Source organism: Berghia stephanieae, unplaced genomic scaffold, assembly GCF_034508935.2.
Source record: "Berghia stephanieae isolate SIO BIC M18660-M18661 unplaced genomic scaffold, UCSD_Bste_1.3 scaffold2433, whole genome shotgun sequence".
Lineage (NCBI taxonomy): Eukaryota > Metazoa > Mollusca > Gastropoda > Nudibranchia > Aeolidiidae > Berghia > Berghia stephanieae.
Window position 1 is genome coordinate 1 of NW_027623550.1, and position 9,789 is coordinate 9,789.

The 9,789-nt window shown below is 36.5% G+C and overlaps 1 long non-coding RNA gene across 1 annotated transcript; it reads left to right on the forward strand.

Moving 5' to 3' along the window:
- The first annotated feature begins 45 nt into the window (after positions 1–45).
- LOC144961396 (uncharacterized) lies at positions 46–1,683 on the forward strand. The gene is made up of 2 exons (XR_013643140.1): positions 46–132; positions 1,071–1,683. It is a non-coding gene; the product is annotated as an uncharacterized LOC144961396 (long non-coding RNA).
- Positions 1,684–9,789: the final 8,106 nt, after the last annotated feature.

A 9,789-nucleotide genomic window follows, 5' to 3' on the forward strand; every position in this document is an offset into this window, starting at 1 on the left:
ATTTGTTAGGAAAATAATTCCTTTTTGTGTGTGTGTGTGTTTTTATCCAAGGTGTGGACAGTGGGACGAATCATTGATGTCATTGCTGACAGGATGTCCATACCAAACCTCAACAATACTAACAGTCTTAAGGTGGGTGAATCAGGATGGTCTGGGTGGGGTCCCTTGACCTCCCATGGTGAGCAAGTCACTTGCTGTATCTTCTCTCCTCTTATGTCTGTTTTCTGAGTTGCTTTCTGTTTTTGTCTTGGAAAGGGATTGATTGATTTTCTCCTGGCCCTTGTTGGAGTCTTTTAACTGAAAGGGAAACAGTAATATCAAATAATTGGTATTAGTTTTTGGAGATTATTATTTTCCCTTCGTAAATCATCTCTCTGTTCTGTATTGTTAGTTACATTTTCTGTTTTGAATATATTCAGTAAGAATTTGTGTATTCCTCCTAGTGGGATCCTGTGCTGGTGTCTGAATGAGATTTTGAGTTGATCTCAAATCGAGTACACTGATAGTGTGTTCTTGGAGTCTACTTGTGTTCCCTATTTGAACTAGTCCCCTTTGTCTTCCTTATAATCGGTACCTTTACTTGTAGTTCTATAATTTTTTCACAATCCCATTTTCTTCATGACATAAATGTGTCGCAAGCGCCGTAAAAAACCTTAAAATTAAACAAAAGCAATAAGGATGCTAATGATGACAGTTTGTCATTATTATTGAGCATTTAAACATTGACATGAAAATTTCTGTCATTCCATCGATCTTCTAACTTATCAATAGGTCATGCAACTTTGTCAAGGACTTTCCATCCCAAATCCTCAAATCATTATTTTGCTGACCACCGCAGTGCAGTGCAAATCAAAAATTTCAAATCACTGTCACTTGCTTTGGTTAATGTTGCCTTTTATTTATTTTGCAAATTGATGGTCTCTGCGTGGAACATTAATTCTTTATATGATATTTTTACAGTTCTACATTTTCTATAGTTTGTTGTGTGCTACTAATTTGGCTTATATAATATTTCTTTTCTTCTTTCTCTCCCCCCCCCCCCCCCCCCCCCCCAACTATTCATTGATCAGAAACTACGTTTATTTCATGGAGAAACAGGAGTCTTGCTGCCTACAGACCGGCCACTTGGTGACATTATGGAAGAAGAGGATAACTTGTTACTGACTGGGGGATGTCTTGTACTGGAGCAGGTTGAGGAAAGTGTTTCTGTGATTGAAGGATTAGAGCGTTACTCTAGATGACAGTCCATGAGAAGTTTGATGATTTTATTTTATATAAGTTTGTGGAATGGATTGAAGATGTTTATATTTAATTTATCCCTGCGAGAAAACAAGCCTTTTAATGTTGTGTAAAGATAATTGCAGGATCCTCTTTGCTAGACTTTTGATCCTAGCTGTCCTTTATTCTTCAATCATTCACGTGATGGTCTTAGTAAAGCAATTTTATGTGTCAGTCACATATTTATTACATTTCACTGCTCACTGAATTAAATGGTAATTGTTTGGACTTGAATAGGTCTAACTAACTTAGAATGAAGAAAATATTTTCTCTTTAACACATTATTTAAAATTTTACTTTTTTTTTGTGGTAGGATTTCCCCCCGAAGTAACCAACATATTAATTAAAAGACTGATCTTTTAAGAGAAGGTAGTCATAAATAGGAGGAAATCTTTCACCAAATCATTCAAAGTGAGTTTAGTTGTTCTGTTTTGGGAAGAAGTGTGATGAAATTGTTTCATCCCGGCTGATGTGGGGGGTGCAAGTGAACGTTTGCGACCAAAATTTTGCGGGCCGCAACCATCACACCCGTCTTTTCTGAAACACGGGGGCATCTCTGGACAAGATTGCATTTGGTGCAGAGGTGTGATGCAAAGTCAGATTTGCAACTTCTGCACATCATTTTGTTATATTTATGCACCACCCATGGGCATGTACGGATTAATTTTGCTAAATTGGTCTTCTAAAACCTCGCTCTCGAGCATTCTCCCATCTTCCCATCCACGCTTAAAATCATTGAAAAAACTTCCAGCAAGGCTGAAATAATTCATCTTTACTACATTCATGAATGATGGGGTTCTAACATTCGATACATCCAATTTTCTAGAGTTACCTCTTTAATTGCCACTTTTTCTTTAACATCATTAATATTATATCCATTCTGTAAAGGCCTGCCTGAGTGCATTCTTTTTTGATTGTCTCCCACACTGGCCTTTGAATAGACTTTTTTTCTTTTCTGAGTATCATCCAAAGAAGTTAAACAAAAATCGTCATCGTCCGAAGAAGAATCGTATACTCATCGTGCTTTTCTAAGTATGTAACTGCCCTAAAAATTTTCATATTTTGATTCTCCACCATCTTTTCCCTGATTTTGATTGACACGTCTGCTTCATTTGATCTCGCTGACTCAACTAAACTTTGTATTTGTCTCCTAGCAATTGTAAACATTTCTGCCTTTTCACAGTCTGGGTAATCGCTACATGTTTTGTTTCTCTTGATACAATGAGATGCAGTTCTGAAGATACGAACAATTAGCCCTCTTCCTGATATCATAATCCAGATCACCAAAAGAACTTTCACCATTTAAATGGGTCAAAGGACAATTACTCCGAACTTTTACAAGAACCTCATTATCAGGATTAAAACTACCCTCTAAAAAATTACTTAGGTGCCTTGATGTCAAATTTCACATGCCTCTGAGATGGACTTCAAACTCTGCTTAAGAATTGAAATATCACAATGAGGAGATTTCAGAAATGAATGGAGAGAATTGTGGAAGACTGAACTTGAAAGCAAAAAATTTGAACCAAATATATCATCATATGAATCACAAAGCAAATCTGTTGCACAAGAAATGTCCGGCAATGACCAGTCTTTAAACTTTCCACTCATTTTCCTAACTAGGTGACAAAAATAAGAATATGTAGTTGAAGAATTGACCAGTTTCCAATACAGACCACTTACTTTCAAATAAAACAAGACTCAAAAGTACAAACACAACTTATCAGATTCAGATCTTCAATATCCTGACTAACACTCTGAACTTTTTTATTTGACTTGCCCAAAACACCTGAAGTTCTATTGATTTGTCTGGGATCAGGACTATCTAAAGGTGAAAAAGCAATGGATTAGTTGTGACTGGGGATTTAGCAATCCAAGGCTTTTGCTCATCATCCGTGTCAATTTTCTGAAGAAAAAAAAGATTGATTTACTCTATTATTATCACATGCAATGGCAACAATAGTAATTGCTGAAAAACAATACAGCGTAACAAAACAACATTTACAAATTATTAAAGAGTGAACTTTGAAGTTTATACAGATACAGATATAAATTTTCTTTTTCTTTTATTAATATCTTTATAACAACGATTTGTTGAAAAAGTCCACCTTCTACACTTCGACGGGCTTACGATAGATTTTCAACCGATTCATTGCGTGACTTTGCGGTACCTAATTAAATAAATGTTGCATTTGGTCTGGGAAAACTTGTAAAGTGTCCTAAGCACTGTAAGTGGATGTGATATTGCGCTATATGAACCACCAGATTTTTTTTCTTCTAAATATCTGTCTGAATTTGGCAGTCAGATGTCCACGAAATGTGATCATTTTATTTATTCTCCTGTCTCGATCTAGTAGAGATCTACCATGTCCAAAGAAATATCACAAGATATCTATAATATCTAACTAGCATTTCATTAAAAACAAGCTATTTTCATTAAAAGATAAAGTACTTACGCCAGGAAGAAGAAATATCCCCATTTGTCGTCTGCTCAGTTTCAGCGTCAGGAGTATCGTCCGCCATTTTGTTTTTGATTTTTTCTTTCAATGTCAACAAACCGGTTTCATGGTGGGTTTGAAGTCATCACGCTCGCTTCAAACGAAGCTGATCTATGTAATTTCTTCACATTTTTAACGGAAAATGATTTAACTTTAATATGCTGGAAAGAAAAGTTGATATTTTAAAATTTTGACGGGAAAAATTCAACTTTGAAGTTTTCAATCGAAGATCTACCCTACTTCACTCTTTGCGATATTCGATTGAAAGGAACGGAAATGAACGCCAGAATCTCGACTTCCGTTTAGTGAAAACTGCTTGTTGATTGGACAATTTCTAAGGGAGCGATCCTTATTTCAACGAACTTGGTCCCAAAAAAAAAATTGAGAAATTATTGGTTCGCCGATCAAATCCCGATAAGAGTGCGTCATAAAAACGCAATTATAACAGAATTTCTATAAAAAAATAGATAAATCTAATAAGATGTTAAGACAGAGAAAAGATTGAACAACAATAATACGTTGGTTTCATAAAAGTGGTTTAATAACATTTTTTTAGTCAGAAGTTAAAAAGTTGCTATTTCACACCATCCCGGCCCCTTGGCTGGGGAAATCAACTTTTTTTGGCGTTTGCGGTACCTACTAGTTACCTCTTTAATTGCCACTTTTTCTTTAACATCATTAATATTATATCCATTCTGTAAAGGCCTGCCTGAGTGCATTCTTTTTTGCTTGTCTCCCACACTGGCCTTTGAATAGACTTTTTTTTCTTTTCCGAGTATCATCCAAAGAAGTTAAACAAAAATCGTCATCGTCCGAAGAATCGTATACTCATCGTGCTTTTCTAAGTATGTAACTGCCCTAAAAATTTTCATATTTTGATTCTCCACCATCTTTTCCCTGATTTTGATTGACACGTCTGCTTCATTTGATCTCGCTGACTAAACTAAACTTTGTATTTGTCTCCTAGCAATTGTAAACATTTCTGCCTTTTCACAGTCTAGGTAATCGCTACATGTTTTGTTTCTCTTGATACAATGAGATGCAGTTCTGAAGATACGAACAATTAGCCCTCTTCCTGATATCATAATCCAGATCACCAAAAGAACTTTCACCATTTTAATTGGTCAAAGGACAATTACTCCGAACTTTTACAAGAACCTCATTATCAGGATTAAAACTACCCTCTAAAAAATTACTTAGGTGCCTTGATGTCAAATTTCACATGCCTCTGAGATGGACTTCAAACTCTGCTTAAGAATTGAAATATCACAATGAGGAGGTTTCAGAAATGAATGGAGAGAATTGTGGAAGACTGAACTTGAAAGCAAAAAATTTGAACCAAATATATCATCATATGAATCACAAAGCAAATCTGTTGCACAAGAAATGTCTGGCAATGACCAGTCTTTAAACTTTCCACTCATTTTCCTAACTAGGTGACAAAAATCAGAATATGTAGTTGAAGAATTGACCAGTTTCCAATACAGACCACTTACTTTCAAATAAAACAAGACTCAAAGCACAAACACAACTTATCAGATTCAGATCTTCAATATCCTGACTAACACTCTGAACTTTTTTATTTGACTTGCCCAAAACACCTGAAGTTCCATTGATTTGTCTGGGATCAGGACTATCTAAAGGTGAAAAAGCAATGGATTAGTTGTGACTGGGGATTTAGCAATCCAAGGCTTTTGCTCATCATCCGTGTCAATTTTCTGAAGAAAAAAAAGACTGATTTACTCTTATTATTATCACATGCAATGGCAACATTTCCTCCACATTCCTCCAGAGTTGTAATGACTTCAGCAACATGCTGAAATTAAATTGAAATTCAGAAGTTAATGAATGGCATGGAACAAGTCTGGCAAGGAAATATTTTGAACCAAAAAAAGATTTCACCATAATACCAAGCATTGTTGTGGCTGCTCTGTCAGGATGATCATGAGCATAACCAAAGACTTCACCACCAGAATACGACAAAGAGGCTTCGATGTGAATCTCATCCATGATCAATATACATCCCCGGCTGCGCTCACCGAGGCTCCTGAAAATAGAAGTAACAGGCCTCGAAGTGGGCCGGGAAAACCGGGAAAAGCCGGGAACTTTATTTTGAAATTTCCCGACCGGGAAAAGCCGGGAAAATCGGTGAAAATTGTCTGGGCCGGGAAAAAGCCGTGAGAAAAATTTAGGTGAACAACAACCCAACATGTATTCTTCCGCGTAATCATTACCCAACCTGCGAACGATCGGCTTAGAGCATGGCAGCAGCCTCTTATGTTTTCCTCACACTACTAGGCCCTATGTTATGACGATCGACCCAATCAGCAAAGTCCGGTCCGCATTCGTAGAGTACACAGACTATTTCCATGTTTCCTGTGCATGACGTAATTATAGTGGTTTAGAGTCATCGCTGAAACACTGGAAGACGGCAATGGGATAGTTGCGTCAGTTGTTGAATAAATTATCCAGGCACGGTTGATAAGTAAAAAAAACAAATTATGTTGTAGTTACATTTGAAACAAACAAAGTATATCACTGATCTCGTCTCATTGAGATATAAAGAATGATATAAAAATCAAGAAAATCGGCCGATAAATAAAAAAGTTGCTAAAAAAATCGAAAATAAACAAAAGCAATTTTTAAAATCAAATTTATTCGTAAAACAGTTGGTTTTCAACCGATTTTTCTGAAACAAGGACCAATGTCCTTCTTTTTTCAAGCCGATTTCAACAATGTGACTTTCAAAGTCCTCAGAATTATATTTTTCACTTTTAGATTTTAGCTTTTAGGCCTACTCAAAAAGGTGTTATATTCCTTGCCACTTGCACAACAATAGCGTAATACATCGACGGCGAGAAGCGTCTTTGTTTCGACCAGCCGGTTCGGTTAGATAGCCTGTGATTGGTCGAAGACTTAAAGACGCTTGATTCACTCAGTCGACTCATCATTGTCGACAAGACAAGAGTGCTAGAAACACACATCCCTCCCCTCATCTTAGTAGTGTGTGTGTGAGCGTGTGTGTTTTTTTTTTGTTTTTTTTTTGGTGTGTTTTTGACTTGGTCATGAATGCGATTGTTAGCTAAGCTAAGAAAGACGGTCGACGTCCTTGGGCTACTTTAATTAATTTTTGTGACTTGTTATTCAATTATTTGGAGATGGCAGATTAAGGTCGTTTACTCATTGTAATTTGTACTAAGTTTGTTTTGTCTGTCTCTAGATTAACTAGCTTTATTTCATTCATGTGCAATTCAATAAGTAGGCCACAAGTCTTTGGACGCTACTTTCTCTCTCATAGTAATATTCAAATGTCTTTTTCTCTCTATTGATTTCTCTTCTCTTTGTCTCTTTTCTCCCCATTTCTCTCTCTCTCTCTCTCTCTCTCTCTCTTCTCTCTCTCTCTCTCTCTCTCTCTCTCTCTCTCTCTCTCTCTCTCTCTCCTCTCTCTCTCTCTCTCTCTCTCTCTCTCTCTCTCTCTCTCTCTCTCTCTCTCTCTCTTCTCTCTCTCCTCTCTTTCTTTAAATATTTTTTTTTGCATGTTGTAGGAAGCCTAGACTTTACAGGAATACGTCCAAGTATTAATAGCCAGAGTCAATATATTTCTTTCTCTCAGTCTCAGCCACTCTCTTTTTCTCTCTCTCCTCTCTCTCTCCTCTCTCTCTCTCCTCTCTCTCTCTCTCTCTCTCTCTCTCTCTCTCTCTCTCTCTCTCTCTCTCTCTCTCTCCTCTCTCTCTCTCTCTCTCTTTTTTTTTTTTTTTTCTTTTTTCCCCCCACGGATGGTGTAGGCTTAGATACTGGATGGCTTGTTATAGTAATATGTACTACGAGTCAATAATTTCCCCCTCTTTTCTGATCTCTCTCTCTCTCTCTCTCTCTCTCTCTCTCTATATATATATATATATATATATATATATATATATATATATAGGTAGTGGTAACTGGTCTAGAATTGATGAATATGCCTGAAAATTACTACCTTAAAATTTTCCCTAGAGCCTGGAAAGAACCAGGAAAAAACCGGGAAAAAGCAGGGAAAAATATTTTCCTGAATCACTTCTAGGCCTGAAGTAAATAAAGCTGCATGACTCATATTTTTGCTGACAGCGATTATTTTCTGTAAACTAGAAATGGATGGGAATTGTAAATAATTTTTAATCTTGACTAAAGAGAACGAGACAATGAATACCAAGTAAAAGCAGTAAAAAGGTCCTCTGTGGAACATGAACATTACGCTGTAGAAATTTCACCAGTGGAACATCTTCATCATATGGAATGACATAGTTAATCAATGCAACAAGCCCACTCCAACACTTCACTTGCTTGTCACTAGCAATAAAGTTTGGATAATTCTTTATTTCTCTGACACCTTTGTAGCATTCAAATGATAAAGCCAGAGAACCTGAGGAACATAAAATATTAAAAAACATAGAAAAATCACAAATCGGACCATCTTTGTGTATATTACAGAAAGTGTTGAGCCCTCTTTCCTTCTCAAATCCTACAACACCTCCTGCATGATGGCCAAGAAGTATGTTAGTAAAGCTTTATGAAAATCCTTTTCATCAAGCCAATGGATATCTTGCAGGAAATTCAGTCATTTCATCAATAACAATAGCTCTTGACTCTGCTGTTGTACGAGAAGTATGTCTGCTAGCCTGTAGAGGGATACAAGATTGTGGAAAGTTAGGGAAAATAGAAGGTGGATTAGCAGGTTGAAAGGGGCTCTTCCAACAGTTTTGAATCATTTCAGTGTCTTTTGGTTAATAAAGAACACACTCCCATGTTATCAGTTGGATCCCCAAATTTCAATAAATTTGGCATCATAACTTACACAGCAATACGACGACATAACATAATGATCCACGGCAAATCCTGTTTCTACTTTGATAACTGAAGCAAAAGAATGCTTTGGGGTATGTCCTCTCTTGTGCCAGCTCCCATCGAAGCAAAACAGCACCATCCAAGCTATCCTCTGCTGTTGCATTATGGAATTGCCGTACTTTGGATACAGCAGATTCGAGGGTGGCCTTCATGAACTTGCTGTTGACAATGTCCCTCTGGTGTGAGGAAAAAGTCCTCTCCTCCATAGGCTGGATGCCCATGGTCTTGCAGAGGAAGGAGAGGCTGGCGTACCCCATTCCTAGTAATAGATACATAATTTCATTTATCAACATCAGAATCTGAAACTCTTCTTTGTTTGACAGCAGTTGACAAAAAATATGCTTACTAATACTAAATAGACTGGAGGTTTTCAGAATTCCTTTTAGCTTCCTCTAAAATTTAATTTTGTTTAAATTCACTTAATCCACAAAGCCATGTAACTGTCTTGTTATGCTTCCACACATTAAGTGTGGAGCGTAAATGCAAAGTAGCTCCTTTTCGTTTGTTGAGATCATAATCTAGATCCCAAAATAACCTTTCCCTGGTCAAATTGGTCAATGGACATCTATTTAAAATATTCCTAACATCAACAACAATATTACCACCGTCAAGAAAGTCATGTAATTGCCTCTTTCGTCCTCTGAAAATGGAGAATTAAAATGTTCAAACTTATTTGAGGTGTGATTATAATAAATAATAATAATACATAATTTTTATATAGCGCCTTACCCTGTATTTCAACAAGCTCAAAGCGCTTAATGATTACTATATGCTAAAATAAGCTTGTTAGCCGTTGCAATCTCAAGTACGAAAGGTAACAACACGACATCTTCCCCCCACCATTCTTAAAACTCAATGAGTAATAATTTTTAAAAATATTCTATCATTAGCTGATACTCTGATACAGTATCAAAAGCCAAAAAGTCGGTCATTCATCCTATTAAAAAGCAGAAAAATTCCCCAGCAATACATCATCTGTCCAGTAAATACCTTGCATCCAGAAACTGATTAAACCACAAAACAATTAATGTAATTGAGAGGAGGGAAAGAAAGAGAAAATAAACCACCTCTGCAGCTCTCAATCTGTTTTTAAAAAATAAAGCAAGCCCCAGGTATAGTATGATGCAATAAA